Source organism: Zea mays, chromosome 3, assembly GCF_902167145.1.
Source record: "Zea mays cultivar B73 chromosome 3, Zm-B73-REFERENCE-NAM-5.0, whole genome shotgun sequence".
Taxonomy (NCBI): domain Eukaryota; kingdom Viridiplantae; phylum Streptophyta; class Magnoliopsida; order Poales; family Poaceae; genus Zea; species Zea mays.
This window is the reverse complement of record NC_050098.1, coordinates 166,987,534-167,006,634: the sequence shown is the minus strand read 5'-3', so window position 1 is coordinate 167,006,634 and position 19,101 is coordinate 166,987,534. Positions and strand designations below refer to the sequence as shown.

Here is a 19,101-nt window from a genome sequence, read left to right as displayed (position 1 = left end):
AGATAAGTAGGTAAGGGATGTCCATTTCTATCTAGGTTTCGTCCTACAGTCAACATTCCCTCTGATACCACTTCTGTCACACCCGGCTTTAAGGAACAAAGCCAGGTGCATCTCATACATGCGCCAAGAAGACAACATATATAATAACAGAGTGTATAGAGATAAATGTCACAATAATCAGAGTATTTATTACATAGCGGAAGACTTATTACAAAATAACATAATAAAGATAAAACGAACTAAGGATCGTCGGCGCCAATGTCGACTGGGAAACGCCACCTAGATCAGATCGAACTCCTCAGTGTTAGGCGGCTCCTCCTGAACCACCTGATCATCTCCTGTGGGGGGGTGTGAGACAGCAAGGGTGAGCTCACACATGATCATCGCTCAACAAGTTGTGGGGGATAATGTGACATGAACTCACCAAAGGTGGGAGCTCATGTGAAGTGTAAGGCTGATCAATGATAGGGGTTAAAGCTGAGCATTGCTTTTAAGTAGTTGGTCAAAATTTTATTAGCAGTTACTAAGTGTAAGTAAATACCAAACCATAAGTAAAGTAATAGAACAAAATTAATAACAAACCCATGCAATGCAAATGACAAAATTGAATTTAAGTTCCATAATTTAAACATCAGAGAGTCCTGAGCTGCTCATGACCGTGAGCTCGGCTAGTATACTAGTTTTACACTCTGCAGAGGTTGTACCCTTTACCCACAAGTCATGTTACCCATCTGCCAAGGGGTCATGAATCCCATACACCTCTACCTAGGAAGCGCGGCAGGGCAACACTACGAGGCCTTTACAAAGTTCCACTAGCTTCCGAAAACCCGCTACAGTTTATGGGAAGATCCAGTACAGGGTTCCTGGCTGACCGCCATCGCAGCAAAATCAACCAGGGACCTCCCCGCACTGACCTCCCCCCTACTGCCCTTGCCCCTTTCGGGTAAGGTAGTCTTCCACTAGATTTCCTAATTAGTCAGCCAAGGGCGTCCCATTAAACCCTTGTGGTGGCACGTGGTTCTCAAGTTAAGCTCTATGTTCCAATTAACATTAATGATCTCAACATGAACATAAATAGAATAACAAAAATAACTGGAACATAGAGGTAATAAATGATTATCCCAAAACCATGTAAAGCAATAGCAAACTACCCAAGTGATTCAGGGGTGAACAAGGTAATGAGATAAACAATCTAGGGTAACCTATTGGGTCCCATCAAAATTAACCTATGCATGGATAAGTGATATTAAAGAACATTATTGGGTAAAAAAGTGGTCAAGGGCACAACTTGCCTGGCACTTGAGAACCCAGGTACCAACTTGCTTTACAGATGACACGTGTCCTCGCGCTAGTCGTAGCAATACAAACAAACATGGTATAGATAAAATTAACATCACACCAAACATAAGAACAAATTGAATAATAATGATCTACGCGTTGCTACGAGATCGTGGGAACGAGAACCACTAAAATCGGAGTTAGGGTTATTAAGTTATGATTTTCTGAAGTTATTTAATGCCTAGACTAGAGTTATTTATGTGGATAGTTTTAAATCAAGTTTCATGGTTGGACAAAGATACCAGGTGATAAACAATATTTAAACAAAATTAATTTCACTGGAATGAATCAATTTGGAGTAATAGATTTTAAGTTATGAATTTCTAAAGGTTTTATGTGCTTAAAATAGAATTAAATGAGAAATTATTTTTCTTACTGTTTTCAGGTCAAAACAGAGACTCTAAGTGATATAGAATAATATTATAAAAATTTAAAAAGTGTAATGGATCAATTTGGACCAAGTATGGATTTTCTACAAATTAAACAAGTTCTAACATTTATTTTCACATTAAAAATCAATTTCTGTTATTAATTTTCTATTTTCCTTAGTCTCTGTACTGGGCACCAATTTCTGGAAAACACAGGGACTCAGGCGTAAGAAAAACTGAGACCCAGACCACCGGCGCATGGACTGCGGGTTAATTCCTAGAAAGGCCAGGGTTTCATTTACAAAGTTGCCTGGCCGAAGGGGTATGTTTCGACTAGGGCCGGACGATCCTACATCTACGGCTAAGATTAGATCCCTGCCATTATACACTAGCGTGCGATTACAACCGTCGGATGCCCGATCAACAGACTGGATTAAAAAAATGACCAAGGCACACGAGCTTCCGTCCGATCCCCATCCGACGGCACTGATTAACATCACGAAGAGGTACGCTGTGATCTAATCACAATCGTCGAACCCGAGATCTACGGCTAAGGGAGCTTCTAATCCTATCTGCCCGTGGAGATCCGACGGCGCCCGACCATTCTCCCTTACGACGGCCACCCAGGCTGCATCCCTTAGCCCCGCGGCGGAGGCCATCACCGGAGTACGACCATCCGACGAGCGAGAGCACTGAACTCCCATCTAATCGGTCTTACGCGGAGTGGAGGCGAGAACGGACTATGGGAACAGCTTATTACCTAAATTCCTGACGTCGGAATCCGCGACCACGCTCCACGACGGAAAGGAGGCGCCGGCGGTCGATCGCTTGTGCTAGGACGATCCCCCGAGCTCAATTGACCCCGCGCCCACACACCATACGACGAGGCGAGGCACAGGACCCTAACTCCGAGGATAGCGCGTCAATGAGACGGGAATCACCGGTGGCGGCGTGGATGGGTTTGCCTATGGCTACGACGGCGCAAATGGGGGGTTGAAATGTGAGAACCGACGCGAGTAGCGACTCCAGAGAAGTTGGGCATGGATTTAAGCGTCGGGAACCCAGAATCCTTGGCTCGGTCGTAAACGCGCGCGGCCAGTTCGGGACACCGTTGTAGCGCGGGTCTAGCGGGGGTGAGGGATGACTCAGAGCCCCCCCAGCGCAAGCCTGCGCGTGATATGCGCGATTCCGTTGAGATGAAGGCTCCCGAGTTCAAGGAAGTCGGCGCGCACCAATCGGCCTAAGTAGTTACGACGACATTAGCGATTTGGTCGGGGAAAATCCCCAGAATCGCGGCAGGAGAGAACGGCGCCGCACCCATGTCCACGGGGAAGGAAGATGACTCTGCTCCCCCGGGTCCACCTAACAGAGGCAGCGCAATCCCGCGGAAGGAGCTGGCGAGCGGGTAGGGGAATCTGACGGAGAGGGCCCACACGTCATGGATCGAGCGCGCGATGGTGAAGATGCGGTTAAGTGGGCTAGCGCGGTGAAAGGAGGAGTGGAGATGGGCTGCGAGCGAGGGAAGTCAGCCCAGTGTCTGTTTTCCATTTTCCTTCTTTATTCTTTTCTTTTCTGTTTTGTTTTCCCTTTTTATTTTAAATCTGAAATTTGAATTCAATTTTTTTACAGAATTTATACTCCAATTAGATATTAAATTTTAAACATGCCCTCATGGAATGGGTGTATTTATTCATAAATTCATTTTGTAATTTATAGTATTTCTTCACTTAAAAATCCAAATTCTGATTTAGGTTTTTAATCCAAATCTCCAACTCTTTATTATATTTTTATTATTGTTATTGTTATTATTATTAAATGCGCAAACAACACTTCAATATGATGCCTGGCTTATTTTTTTCAGACATTTTGGTCTCTTAGTTATGGTTAATCCCATGTTCAAATAAGTAGAGGCAAAATATATAAGGAGATTTACTCTTTTCTCAATGTTTACAAATTGGGTATTACAACTTAAGTGCACATTACAAGCCTACAAACATTAAGTGCAGTAAAATAGCATATATAACGGTTATGCATAAAACCGGGGCTTGCCTTTATTTTTACACTTAGATAGTGTTTGCTGGGGTGGGTACTCGCTTGGCGAGCATCCACTGGATAAGTCCATCATCTCTTCAGATCGTCCACCAACTGCATCTTGTGGTTGGCACCACATCACTTGCACGATCGTCATCTCTCAGTCCTAAATGAGATGCAAGGTGTATATGTATGAATATAATGAAAGTAGCACAAGACATACAAGGACACAATGGCGAACTAAACAATAAAATGGAAGACACCGTAACAACCACATGTTCGCTTTAGTTATCTACACACTATCGACGTTCAACATTAATACCATTAAAAGACAACAAATATTTTATGTATTTACGCAACACCACTACGACATCACAAGTACGTGCATTTTATTTATTTGGACACGGCTTTTCATTAGTTCTCCTATTGATCACGCGAAAGCATCACCGAGCACACAAGTTCAATAGTGGACATTGGCATCAATGTCTATGGAAACTCCTATATCACAATCAACTAGAGAAGAAACATATAAAACATGACACACATGCATTATTAAGCTTAGTCATGGCAAGTCTACATTACTTAAGTGTTAACTAAGCATTTTTAGCCAAAAGGGTCAACTCAGCAATCAATTAAGCACTTGCAGAAATTTAGGACAGCAGCACATCAGTCACTTGCTTTAACCATAACTTTTCAAAGATTAATCCAAAAATAGCAAACTAGGACATTCTGGAAAGCTTAAAAAGTGAACTACAACTTTGGTATTTTTACCTCCACAGGATTCAGCACTTAGCAAGGTCAAACAGTGCTAACACAACAGTTCTGTCCAGATTTGGACAGATTCAGACTTGCAAATTCAGAAATTCACAACTAAAGATTCAGACATGCAAACAAGGTGATCCTAGAATTTCTGGAAAGCTAATTCAATGTTCTACAGATTATTTATAAACATCTCAAGGTGATTCAATATGCAATTAAGGATAACAGACACTAGAAGGCGTCGCTGTCTAGATTTGGACAGATTCAGATTTCATACTTCAAACATTCAGAACTTAATCTTCAGACCACCAAAAAGAGTGATCCAAGACTTTTTGGAAAGCTTAGCAAAAGCACTACATAACTTTTATAATCACCAAGAAGTGATTCCAGGTTTAATCCAATCAAACATTACAGTTTTCGAAATCTGTTCTGACAGTGGACAGAACCCAGCAACTAGTTTGTAAAATTTATAACTCCTATACTGTCAGGCCTACGGTTATGCAATTTTAACACAAGCAAGATAAGAAAAGAATCTACAACTTTTTTATAATGACCATGAACAGATTGTAACAGCAAATTAAGCAAACAATGCAGTTTCTGAAATCTGTGTAGAATTTGGACAGATTCAATTACTGAATTTGTAAAAACCATAACTGCTTAACGAACAGACTTATGGCTGTCAAATTTTAACACCAGAAAGATAATAAAGTTATCTACCACTTTTCTATAGAACATATCTACAGAAAACACAATTTAGTTCATCAAACATACAGCACGGGGAAATCACTGCGTGCAGGCAAAAACAACAATTAATCAGTTTCAGCTTCTATACAATTCAAGAATTGATATGTTCTAGAGACAGGGATTAATCTAACACTTTACCATTTGTTAGAGTTAAATTAATCAAATGAGGACTAACAAGTAGACTTACTAATTTTTATCTATGTCATTTCGTGCACTTGAATTACCGCACACGTTTAACAAATGCATCCACCATAACCATGCGTATTTAACCCATAACAAGCAATTCACCGTGATTACGAGCTTAAACAAGTCATCTAACAAGTCGGCTAACCATAGCAACAATCTAGGCCGCTATACAACATACTCGTCGGCTAGCTTATTATTATCGAAATCCGAGACAGAACATATATATAACAATCACTTAACAAAATCGACTCCTACTTAACATGAGTTGGCTAATCACAACATAAGACTTAGCAAACCATTTTAGACATTGCAACTCAAAAACATGGGTTGGATTAGATTAATCATCTTTTCTTAACCATTGCTCAACTTAAATTGGTTAGCAAACAAGTCACCTAAAATAGCACATTTTAGGGGGTCTATCATGTCGAGCATCAATTCTACAACATAACCGATTTAACCTCTACCATGCTTGACCGAACCTATTGGCTAACATTTCTTAAATACCCTATCCATTCTTCAAATTTCAAATCTGATTGTATGACATAAACCATTCCAACATGCATGGTTTGCTTACTTCTAATTTGTCTCTAATTCTTCTTAATATTATAAAACGTGTGTCATTTTAGCACCATATGAAACTATCCAATTTGGGGCTGGGATTTTTATGAGACATAGGTAATAACAAATCATGACCAATGTATAAATTTCACATGCGCAGGTTTTCTATTTTATTTAATACAAAAATAACAAGTTGTTAGTGCAGTAAAGCTTGTGAGAGCAAGTTAATTGTAAAATTAATTATTTTCTTTGGATGCATGACCATATTAAGTTTTCTTAGGCTACTATAATATTTTGCAAGGACAGTGGAACACCATTTTCCATTTTTACATCCATACATTATTTATACACTATTTAAAACTATTTAGTATGCATCAAAAAAGTTAAATCACTAACTCGGTGATACATTGACCATAAATTATGAAATTTTTATCAGTCACTAAGCATCACACAGAGGGGCTACTGTAAAAATTGCAATCCATTTGGAGCACTGGAGCTACAGATCCAAAAACAACAAGCAAAACAATCATCTTTTTCATAGTTAACAAGATTTAATTAGCATACCAAAAAAACAGTGAACAACATATAAGTTTTATATTTTTCTTAGATGGAGTATGACAACATCTAACTAACAAAACAAGTTTGATTATTTTTGGATTTTTATAATGAAAACTATGGAGAGAAGCAAGTTCGTTTATTCTCTAAACCTATTTTTAAGATTTAATTTGCACAGACAAAAACGTCTACTAAAACAGGTCATATTATAGATCTAATAGGTAGGACATTTCATATGGAAGCTAACAAAACAAGTCTTACTATTTTAGGAGCTCCCAAACTCGAGTTATAGATTTTAGAAGAAAGTGCAAGAATCTGAAATTTCAGCACACAAGTTCTTGACCCGGAGCTCACCTACACCTTACTGCCGTAGAGGTGGGGGAGACGCCATGGGAGAGCTTGCCAAGGTGAGAGTGGAGCTTGGGAGGGCTCGGTCGTCAGCTCCATGGGAGGGGGGCTGCTGTTGCATGGGGAGCTAGAGAGAGGGAGATAGAGAGAGAGAGGGAGTAGGGAGAGTGGCGTGGGGAGATGGAGGGAGAGGAAATGGCTGGTTGGGGAGGGGGCATGGGGGATTTAAAGGAGAAGAAAAGGGGCTGGTTTGATTGCTTAGAAGTGAAGCAAGAGGTTGCTTACAAGAGAAGCAAGGGGTTGCTTACAAGAGAAGCAAAGGTTGCTTAGATGACAAGCAAAATATGTTGCTTATAGGAGAAGAAAGGGGTTCCTTCTAGGCTAAGTAAATTGTTCAAAGGGAGAAAAATCTTTCGTGGGATTTGCCGGTGTGGAGAACAGGGAGAACCGGCGTCTGGCGAACGAGAGTCCAAGGAAAGAGAAAAAAATAGTTAGTCCAAGAATTTAATTTTTCAGTGTCGCTCAGAAAATTTGTCCACGTACGATTAGGAAATCAAAATGACTTGAGACTGACTAGCTTTCGGATCTATGATTAATAGAGACAAATCAAGACATTTCAAAATCATCGCCGATGTTGATTTTTGAAATCGGATCGGACAGAGAGGGATTAAGCCGAGTCGAATAAGAATTTATTTGAGGACAACGCATTGGAGATTCCACTTTGAAATTTTCTCGTGCACTATTTTAGAAACAATGTTTCTCTCAAACTTTTGATCGGCTTTGGTTTTTTAGTCGGAGAAGGCGAATCATGACATTTTAAAAAGCACTGTCGATGCGGGTTTTGAGTTCGATTCGGACATAGAGATATTTGGCCGAGTCGGATAAAATTGATTAGAGGACGGCATATCGAGTATTCCATTTGAGAGTACAGACTTAGATTAATTTTTGGATATAGATCGAACATCGAGAAATTGGATTCAGACACAGCTCGACTAGCAACTATAGAGTGTTTGATTAAATGAGCTTAAGACGAGATTTATAAATAGAGATTGATTATCGAGTTCGCATTCGTGCCGAGAATTAAAAGTTTTAACAGGCTCCAAATTGGCCATTTCTCGCGATCGAATAACTCCGAATCCGGTGAACTGTGTACGAATAGTCTGTATAATCAGAGGCATACGCGAGCGAGAAATAGAAATTTTCACTGAGCATCCGAGATTAGGATAAATCTCCTGACATAACGCGAAATAGACACCTGGGGTGTCACATAACACATGATTTTGGGTGATAATTAGAAAGAAATTTTATACCCCCAAAATCAGGGTGTTACACGATCCATTCCTCCAACTCCGGCTCCTCCGAGAGCTCCGTGCTGTGGCTCGAACTGCCACCGGCGTCGTCGTCGTCTCCATCTCCATCGGGGTCTCCTCCTGCAGCCGAGATGCCCTATAGCAGTGCAGGGGGCATCTCTGGCTGAGGTGCAGGGGAAGGCGGCCTCTCAGACTCCACCTCCCTCTTAGGCGAGGGGGAAGAGTCCTGCTGCTCCTGCTCCTGGCGTCGGCGCTCCTGCTCCTCGTGCAGGTGACGATGAAGTCTCTCCAGATGACTGGACTGACCTGACACCGTGCGACACAGTGGACGCTCCGCCATGCGAGAAGGAAAAAAGGGGATCACAGACTTACGTGCGGTGCACCTGATACGGGCCACCTACAAAAGACATCGTAAGCACAAGAGTAAGAATGGAACTATGAGACTAGAAAGTAAACAGAATGAAAAGTGAGACAAAAACTTTTCAGGCAAGTAAATAACATAGAGTTGGTCAAGGTGACCAACTTTTGAAAAGACACTGAGATCTAGGTAAGAGTAGGGGTCTATAGTCCTTAGGGCGACCATTCTAGTCTAGGTTAGCGGTCCTACAGTCAGCAAGGCTTTGATACCACTTATGTCACACCCAGTTTTGGAAGACAAACCAAATGCGAACCATGTACGTGCTAGGATTAGAAACTCACGTACACAGTGATTACATAATTGGACATCATCACACAATGCTCGAAATAAATAGCGGAAATATACTTTATTACATCAAGATGTCCAAGACATCCACAGAGTCTAATACATAACCATTGTTCAACATAAATATCAAAGTGCGAAATTACGAAACATAGATGCTAAGCCTACACAGGCAGCTGACTGGGGGTTTGCCACTAAACTAAACTAAAACTCATCGTACTCCTGGAACTCCTCAAAGTCCTGCATGTTGCCAACATCACCTCCTGAGCACTGAGTACAGTGGGGACAACCTAGGGTGGGGGTGGTGTGTAAAGCAAGGGTGACTACACATCAACATACTCAGCAAATGTCCCGTTTGGCTAAAGTGGACTAGATGTATGTGGGGTTGAGGTTAAGCAGTTGCTTTTAAGTTAGTCAAGTATTTATTATTATTAGTAGAGCCAATGTTTAGTAATAAACCCAGTTATTACCCAAAAGTACTTCCTCAAAAGAGGTAATACCAGAGATCAGATTTTATAACCAACATTGTTAATCATCATCATAAAAGTATCCAAAGTTTTTCTAATCAAAGAGGATCCCAAGGCTACTCTTAACCGTGAGATCGGCTGATATACCAGTTTTTAACACTCTGCAGAGGTTGTACACTTTACCCACAAGTCATGATCCCTTTCCAGCCTAGGTTGTACAGACCCGATCTTCACTACCAAGGTGAATGGCCAGGGATACACTACGTAGCCTTTACAAAGACTCCCCTGGTGCATAGCTGCTCATTAGGTTTCGCCAGTCGTACAAACGCAGTACACCTCCCAAGGTGGGTGACTAACAAAACCATATCGAAAGAACCACTGCACCCCAACCTTGGCAGAGCGAGCACTACGCCCCGGCCCCCATTGATGGCCTTCCTGCAAAGCCAGCTACACCCCCAGGTTCATCTAATTAATCAGCTAAGGGCATCCCATTCTACCCTCATGGTTGTACTGTTATCCTGGGTGGTCACTCCACGAACAGGTCCTTACGGGGAGGTACTCGGGAAAAGGCCTAAGCCCCCTAAGGTATCACAAGATCATCCACATAATTAGGATAACAGTATCGTATCATAAATGTTCACATCATGTTCATTGATTAAGTTAAGGCAATAGCAACATGCTAACCATGGTAACCCAAAAAGGTAAACAAGGATAAGGTAAATAAAAAGCTAGTCAATCCTTAGGTTTCATAAAGTAATGCAGGACAGTGAATTATAAAGTAAGTAGGGCATATTAGGTCAGAGGACACTTGCCTTCACCAGGTTGTTGTTCAGGGAGGTCTCCAACAACACACTTAGGAACCTCGGACTGCTTGTTGTCTAAATAAAGCGAGCATGCATTCAATACATTTGGAAAGTACAAAATAAACAACACACCAAACATGTACAAACATAGCAGTGCATCCTAAAACACAATAGGGAATAATGAGATCAAAGTATAATATGAACCATAACATAAACTAACCTTTTCTAGAAATAGATTATTATTTCTCTAAGTATTACCCACAAATACATAACATATTTCAATTCATTTTATTGTGACCTAAAAACTAGAATAGAGATGATTTCATGTAATACACATTATTAATCTCACAAGGTTAAACATGTTTAAATTTCTAGGGTTTTCCTTTTATTTATTTTATTAAATAAATAAATCTACACTTACATTAGTTCATACTTAATCACAAAAATTAGAATCTGCCGACAGTAAATGAAACCATTTTATTTAGACAGAGAATAATTCTATGAACATTTTGCAATTTGAATCACTAAATTTGGAGTTCATATGCAAAAGTTATGAAATAAACAAGTTTGGGAATTCAAAATATGAAATTAGGTCTAATTCTGTGAATATTTAAAAGTCCAGGGTTCAATCTGCAAGAGTACAAGGGCCTGCGCGCGAAAACCAGGGACGGTGGGTTGATTTCCAATAAACTGAGGGTCTCTTTAATAAAACTACCGCGCGAAGGGGTATCAGGTGAATCTAACCGTTAGATCTAAAACCAACGGCTGCGATTAGATCTGCAGTCGAGGTCGCGCGCGCGGGCAGGCGAGCACTGACAGGCGGGCCAGGGGTGTCAACGACAGAGGGGGAGAGCGCACTGACCGAGCGAACCCAGCGCCAGGGGGCTTGGGCGCTGACAGGCGGGCCAGGGCGTCAGGCGCGCGTGAGCGAAGCATTATCCGTGATCTGGGCCGTGCGATGAAGATCGGACGGAGGGGATCAAACCGGGGAGGGGCGAACGGCTGCGGGCGGCACTGCTCCTCTCCACGGCGGTGAGGTCGCCAGAGTTGAGGCAGGCGTGAGCTAGGGGGTTCCAAGGTCGCCGGAGTTGGGCAGAGAGGGAGAGAACGCCACGGCGAACTCAATGGCGGGGAAGAGGCCACGAGTCTGAGGGCAGAGAGGGGAGAACGGCGGGGAGGAGGTCTCGGGCGGGCCGGAGTAACTCCGGTGAGGAATCCTGACCGCCAGAGAGGGTAATCGGCCGTGATAGGGCTCGGGCTAGTTCCAGTAGAGGTGGGGGAACACCCTAGGCCAAAGCCCGGGCACTGGACGAGGTCAGGATGGCCGAACAACGTGCGGGCGCGACGAGCAGGCGCGGCCACATGCCGGCGAGGCCAAATTGGCTAAACGCAGACGCGAATAAGGTAAAACAAGCACGGGGGCAGGAGTCTCACCTCGGGGAGGATTGGCGCGGTCTCCGGCGAGTTGGGTGGTCGGGAACGCGGGCGCGGGTCTCCGGCGGCTGCTGGCGGTGTGGGCAGAGCGCGAGAGAGGGCGGTGCTGCGTGAAATTAAGTGGGGGGGGCGAGCGCGAGGCACTAGCGGGGCTCTAAGAAGAGAGCTGGGCGCGTGGGCGGGCATCGTGGCTGAGAAATCCGACGACGTGCGCGAGTGCGCACGCGCCGGTCCACAGCGAGCGAGGAGGGGGCGGAACTGACAGGGCAGGCCCACAACGCAGAGAGAGAAGAGAGGGGCGCTCGGGGCAACGGCTCGGCGACTGGCGATCCAGGCCCGCGAGGCAGGGAGAGAGGAGGGGCGCGCGGGTGAAGAAATGAGCGCTGACAGGTCGGCCCCACTGGGCATCAGACAAGAGAGGGAGGGCGCGCGGGAGGGAGAGCTGCCGCTGACAGGCGGGGTCCGCCTGTCAGGCGGAGCGGGCGTGCGGGCGCACAGCCTCGCTGGACCGAGCTGGGCCGACTGGGCTGCTTTCTCTTTTTCTTTTTCTCTGAATTTTCTAATTCCTTTTCTATTTCTTTTCTCTAGGGTTTTAAATTCCAAATTCAAACTAGGTTTCAAATTCAAAGAAATTCAAACATGTGCAACACTTCAAAGATGCAACATGTCATGACCCAAAATGTTTTGGCAAAATAAATAATTAAATCTCCCTAACTTAAGCTAATTCTACTTAAAAGGGAAAAAGGGAGAGAGAATCTAGAGAGAGATAGAACCTAGGGTGTGAGAGAGAAGAGTAACACATGATTTTGGGTGATCATTAGAAAGAAATTTTATACCCCCAAAATCAGGGTGTTACAATAATGTGGCATGAACTCACAAAAGGTTCGGTCATGGGATGTGTAAGGCTGATCAACAATAGAGGTTAAAGTTGAGCATTGCTTTTAATAAGTTGGTCATGTTTTATTAGCAGTTACTAAATGTAACTAAATACCAAACCATAATAAATAATAATAGAACAAAATTATTAATAAATCCCATGCCAATGCAAATGACAAAATGAGTTTAGGTTCCATATTTAATCATGCGAGAGTCCTAAGCTGCTCATGACCGTGAGCTCGGCTAGTATACCAGTTTTACACTCTGCAGAGGTTGTACCCTGTACCCACAAGTCGTGTATCCCATGTCGCCAGGGTTTGCAAGGCCCTTAGACACTATCGAGGTGAATGGCTAGGGATCTACTACGAGTCCTTTACAAAGTTCCACTAGCTTCCGAAAACCCGCTACAGTTTATGGGAAGAGCACTTGCAAAAATCCCCCGTCTGATCGCCATCGCAGCAAAATCATCCCGAGAACCTCCTTGCATGCAACTCCCCTACTGCCCTTGCCCCTTTCGGGTAAGGTAGTCTTCCACTAGCTTTCCTAATTAGTCAGCCAAGGGCGTCCCATTCCACCCATGTGGTGGCACGTGTTTCTCAAGTTAAGTTCTGTTGGTAACTTGTTCTCAAATGCTATGAATTAAGAACAAGGCAACACAAAAATAGGTTAATGTTTAATGCCCTTCGTCCTTTGAAGCATTATTCCCCTGAGGATATAACGATCTTTAGACGAAGGTTATGAAGGACGTACCTTCATCATTGCAACATAAATCAATGAAAGACGAAGCATATGAAACATAGTAACATGATAATTACATGACATCATAATATATCTTTCTTTTATATAATCAGGAATGAATAAGAACAATATCAAATTACATTTGTACCTTCGGCTTGATTGAAGGCAAAGGTACAAGCGTGACGCACAAGCGAGTACAAGTCAGCGTGAACAGTACGGGAGCACTGTTCATCTATTTATAGGCACAGGGCGCAACCTGTGTAAAATTACATTCATGCCCTTTTTACTATTGACTTAATGACAATCCAACGAGGACTAGATAGCATTTCCCCTTTAAGTCGGTTCCATTTTCTGTCGTTAAGCCGAAGCTTCCTTGCGCATAGCTTCGAAACTGGTTCATCCTTAGTCCTGACCCTGCTTTTCATATTGTGTATAGCTTTATCCCAAATCTGAAGGTTCCTGAACATATATTACACTTGGGAAACATTGTTAGTCATGTTTTTGAGGACCTTCGGAAGACGAAGGCCCCCAACAGTAGCCCCTCGCAGTATTAATTTGTTATAACAACGAATTCAGACTGCGACATGAACGAAGGCCTTAAGCAATAGCCAATGACAGACAGGCCCACCAAGTTGCAACGCACTGGGCATATAAATATAAACCATAGCGATAGCATTTGGTACGCTATTGCCACTATTTGCGTTATTTTCTCAAACTTTTTAGCTCTTGCTCACTAGCTCTCGCCTGATTTCCAAGCTTCTTGAGCTTCGGTTTAAAGTCATGTTTTCACCATGTCTGAGGAAAAAATATCCAAGGAAAAGAAGGTTGTTGTGAAGACGAAGTTGACTGAAGAGACAAAGCTGTTTGAGGAGAAGAAGGCTGTGGATCCTTATATTGCTGGATTCGTCGAGTCGATGGCAAAGACAAACACAGAGAAGATTGCTAAGGAGAGACTGGAAGGTTTATCTGAAGATACTGGTGATAGCGATAGCTATGATGTGGAAAGTGGGGATGAAGATTCTGAAGATCGGCCCTGGCGACCAAGCCATTCTGTCTTCGGAAAATCGACCATTAAGCAGAGTCATCTTGAGAACATGAGAGGAAGGTACTTTTGGGACATGTCTATTGTGAGGGCTGGCGGAGACAACAACGTCCCTGCCCCTGAGGAAAACGAGGTTGTAATTTACCGAAGCTTCTTCAAGGCTGGACTTTGGTTCCCTTTGAGCAAGTTTGTAGTTGAAGTGTTAAAAACCTACCAGATCTTCCTCCATCAGATCACCCCCAAAGCCGTAATAAGGATGGGGCTTTTTGTGTGGGTAGTAAGGAGTCAAGAGCTAGAGCCAAGCGCGAAATGCTTCTGCAACATGCACGAACTTTTATATGAGACGAAGGCCATTGGTAAAGAGCAGTACCACAACAACTTTGGTTGTTATGGATTCGTTGCTCGTCCCAACGCAAGCCACCCAGTGCCAACATTTCGGAAGAGATGGCCCGGGGCCTGGATGGAAGAGTGGTTTTATGTGAAGAATGATCTGAAGATGAGAGAAGACATAAAAGAAATCAGCATGCGCCCCATCTGGTCCCGCTTCGGCCTTTGAAGGCCGAAGGTTGAAATTGATGACGCCGCCGAAGCGTGTCAAAAGGCCTTCAGCATTGTTTGCTCCTTTATTGGCATAAGGGATTTAATTCAAGAACATATAGCCTTCAGGGTATGGCCACTTGTGGAAAGCTGGGAAATGCCGAAGGAGACCATCACTGACTCTAGCAAAGGTGGTTTGGTTCGGCTGAAGTATACCTTCAGGTTTGGGGATAAGTTTGATGAACCAAATGATGACTGGCTGAAGTGCATTGAAACTACTAGCGATGAGTTACTTGGGGCGTATTCCTAGAACGAGGACAATGCCTTGTCCGCAGCCTTCAGGGGTCAGAGTAAGAAAAGATTGAACAGGGTATTCGATGCTATTGGCTTCGTATACCCTGACTATTGTTACCCGCTGCGAGGGCAAGGGGTAAAAAGAAAGATTGCTGCTTTGGGAAAAGTTGCTGCTTCGACAATCACAGTTGAGCCGAAGGGCAAGAAGATGAAGGTTCTGACTCATCGGCCACGTTATATTGAACCGGTGGCGATACCTGAATTTGGCGGAGGGGCCACTTCAGCTGCTGAAACAAAAGAAATTGTTCCGTCTACGTAGAGCGCTGAAGAGCTGGCTGTAATACCGAAGTTACCTTCAGTCGAGCTAGTTGAGATGAAGGCTGATAAGGCTAAAGGGCCGAAAATTGAATAAATAACGAAAATGCCAGAGATTTTGAGTCCTCCAACAGAGGTAACAGTGCCGAAGGCACAAAAGGGTTCCGTCGTAACTCCTAAGAGGAGAAGGATGGTGAATGTGCTGGATGTTGTGTTAGAAACAACAAAAACCTTGAGTCCCGCTCGCACAAGGAAAATTGCCGAAGTTGCCAAAGCACAACCCAAAGCTGATACTAAGCAGGCAGAAGTCGAAACTGCAACAATTCAGGATGAAACCGAAACTGGGCCTTAAGAGCCCACCGAGATGGAGCCTACTGACCCCAAGGAAAAATCAACAGGGTGGATTGCAACTGAAAAAATCGAAACTCCTGCTCCTGAAGCTTCGAACAAAAGTATTGACTATATTATTCGTCATGCTTCGGGAAAGGTACTATCCCAAGAAGAGATGTTAGAAGCGCAACACTATGCCCAAAAATTGAAATATCCGAAGGGGGCACTAGTGTTTAATGGGAGTGGCGAAGAAGACCTTTTGTACGGTCTCCCGGATAACAAAGAAATATTTGTTTGCCGGGAGATAGCTAAAAGCATTGGATTCTCGAAGCTGGAAGACGGTCTTTCAATTTTATCGAAGGACGAACTTGCTAACAGCCTAGCATACAATAGCATAAAGGTATAAAAGCTAATTTTGTATTTGAAAATGAAATATTTTTTGTGCTATGCTCAATTCTGTCCCTCTCTTGCAGGGCTTAATTCTTAGCAATGCGCTTAGGGCACATAAAGATATTGAAGATGAAGGCTATACGATGGCTCTGAACAACCTTCGCTCAGAGGTGATCGAATTAAGAAACGAAGGTCTTGAAAAAGACAAAATCTTAATTTCATTAGTAAACAAAGTGAAAGAAGACAAAGCTAGTTACAAGGCTCAGACCGAAATCCAAAAGACTGAAATTGAAGACCTTCGGAAACAGCTGGCAGAAGCTAAAGAAAAATGCGCACTCGCAGAAGCTAACCGAGATATCAGCGAATATTGGAAAAATTATTTAGATAAAAATGTTGAAGAACTTCGCACATCTAAGGAAAGATGCTTTGAAAAATCCTTGGAGTGCGTGAAGAAAATAAAAGGTAGTTTCGCCAACGTGGGTGCCTATTCTACCGAAGAAAACTTCATACGAGGCGACCTCGAAGGTGTTATTGAATGGATAAGTGGGGAGGCTGATACCTTTGAAGATATCTTGAGTGATCGTGGGTATGTCTATGCATTTTCCGGTGCACGGGGGATTTCGGCTATCTTGGAGAAGGCGGGATGTGATCACATCAAGACCATGGCTCAGGCCGAAGCCACCTTCTCCGCAGATGACACAAAGGATCCTTCAGCTGAAGCGACCTTAATGGGCAGAAAATTCTATAATGATGTCTGGGTGAATGGTGACCGAGAGATGGCTCATGAAATTATAAAGAAAATTGAAAAAGACACCCATGACGCCCGGATAAAAGCAAGACAAGCTGAAGAAGTTGCAGAGCATGAAAGACATATAGGTAATATCTTTTGAGGTTCATCTTCGGCATTTGTTTTTGTGGCTTTGGACTAATTAATTTTTCCCACTTCAGCTGAATTATCTCCGCCACCGGAACCATTCGATCCCCTGGTCGATCCAGAAACGAAGGAAGCACTGAAGATCATTAATATGGCTGAATCTATCGTTGACGAAGTCGTCAATAAGTTGCTAAATGAAATTGCGGAAAAAGTCCTGAAAGAAGACTAGCACTTATTGTGAAAACATTTTTAAATGGTCAATGCAAGAGACACTGGAATAGACATTGTACTTTTATTGTAACGAAGCTGTAATATTTGACGTGTGTAACTTTGCATTGAATATGTAAATTATTGTAATTTATTTCTTTACGATGCATGAAACTTTCATACATACCGTTTTTGAGCCTTCGGCGAAAAAAACACCTTCCCTTCTTTTCATGCTTCGTGAAGAAAGAAGATCGGTGGTTCGCAAAAATAAAGATATCCTTGCTTCGCAAAGAGAGATCCCTCTTTTTCATGTAGGCTAATGAGGCTGTAATTCGAAGCTTACTTCGTGTAACTTTGATAGACTATTTTCTAAAAAATGGCTCCGTATTCCATTCTTGTGTCATTGATGCAATATGATGTATGATGTGATGCTATGTGAAATGATGTGATGATATGATGCAAAATGATAATGATGTCGAGGACACACACTCACACTCCCATACTAGAACACACAATCTCTGCATTCCCTTAGGAATGACTGGAATCTCTTTGCCGTTTATTTTTCGGCTTTACCGTTTATTTTTCGGTGTAAGTTCTGCATCCCCTTAGGAATATCTTTTGAACTTCTTCGCCTTCTATTTCGGTGGTATAAGTTCTGCATCCCCTTAGGAATGACTTTTGAACTTCTTCGCCTTATATTTCGGCGGTATTTGGCTCTGCATTCCCTTTGGAACGACTTTTGAGCAGAAAACTTACACTGCGCTCCCTTAGGAACGACTTTTTTGTAGCTTCGGCAAAACTTACGCTGCGCTCCCTTAGGAACGACTTTTTGTAGCTTCGGCAATTTTTAGCTCTGTATTCCCTTAAGAACGGCTTTTGAGCTTCGATAATTTTTAGGTTTCGTAAGTCTGTGAAGAAGATATATTCCATCTCGATAGAAGCAAAAATTATTACAAGAACTTAAAACTAGACTTACGTTGTTTATTCCTTATTAAAAAACAAAATGACATAGAACATAAAAGTATTTCATAGGGAGGATATTGCTCAATAAATGTGCTTTGATTCTGGCACAGTACTGTTGACTGTACGAGCTTCGGATTCCTCCCTGAATTTGCGTTGCTGTTGAGAGTGCTGGCGCCCTTCTGGCTGCTGGCTTCGAGAATGTGTAGATTGCAGTGGTGGTGGCAGTGGAAGCTGAGGCCAAGAAGCCTGAGAATGGCTAGCCGAAGCAACAGAGGCTGCAGGATGATTGCCCACATATTCTGGTATGTAGGGAGAGTGGCACGAAGCAGTGTGTAAGACCTGCTTCGGCTGATTCTGCCGAGCTTTGGCTTCTGCGATCTCCTTTTGCTTCTGGATAGTGATTTGGCACATTCTTGTAGTATGGCCCTTGTCCTCACCACAGAATAGGCAATAGATTTTCCTGGGCTGATCCCCATATCGTCCTCCGAAGCCCCTGGCGCCTCTGCCCCTTGGAGCTGGTGGCCTAAAGGAGCTTTGCTGCTGCCCCGAAGACTGTGAGGTGTACTGTGGCCTCTAAAGCTGGCTTCCTTTGTCATCATTCTGATTGGAGCTATGGATTGATCTGACATGTCTAGGGTGGATTCTTGCTCCGAAGCCCCTGGTCATCTCAGAGAATCTGTAAGCTTCCTCCCTTCTTTGGCAGAAGTCGTTGTCAGCTCGGATATACTCATCCATCTTCTGAAGCAGCTTCTCCAAAGTTTGTGGGGGCTTCCTGGCGAAGTATTGAGCCGTAGGTCTTGGCCGAAGACCCTTGATCATGGCCTCAATGACAATTTCATTGGGCACTATGGGTGCTTGTGCCCTCAGCCGCAAGAACCTTCGGACATATGCCTGAAGGTATTCCTCATGGTCTTGCGTGCACTGGAACAAAGCC

The 19,101-nt window shown here is 43.2% G+C and overlaps 1 long non-coding RNA gene across 1 annotated transcript; it reads right to left on the bottom strand.

Annotated features, from left to right (window-relative positions):
• Positions 1–3,607: 3,607 nt before the first annotated feature.
• On the bottom strand, positions 3,608–7,106 carry LOC118476716 (uncharacterized). The gene is made up of 2 exons (XR_004857234.1): positions 6,894–7,106; positions 3,608–3,903 (listed from the first exon to the last, which is right to left on the bottom strand). It is a non-coding gene; the product is annotated as an uncharacterized lncRNA (long non-coding RNA).
• Positions 7,107–19,101: the final 11,995 nt, after the last annotated feature.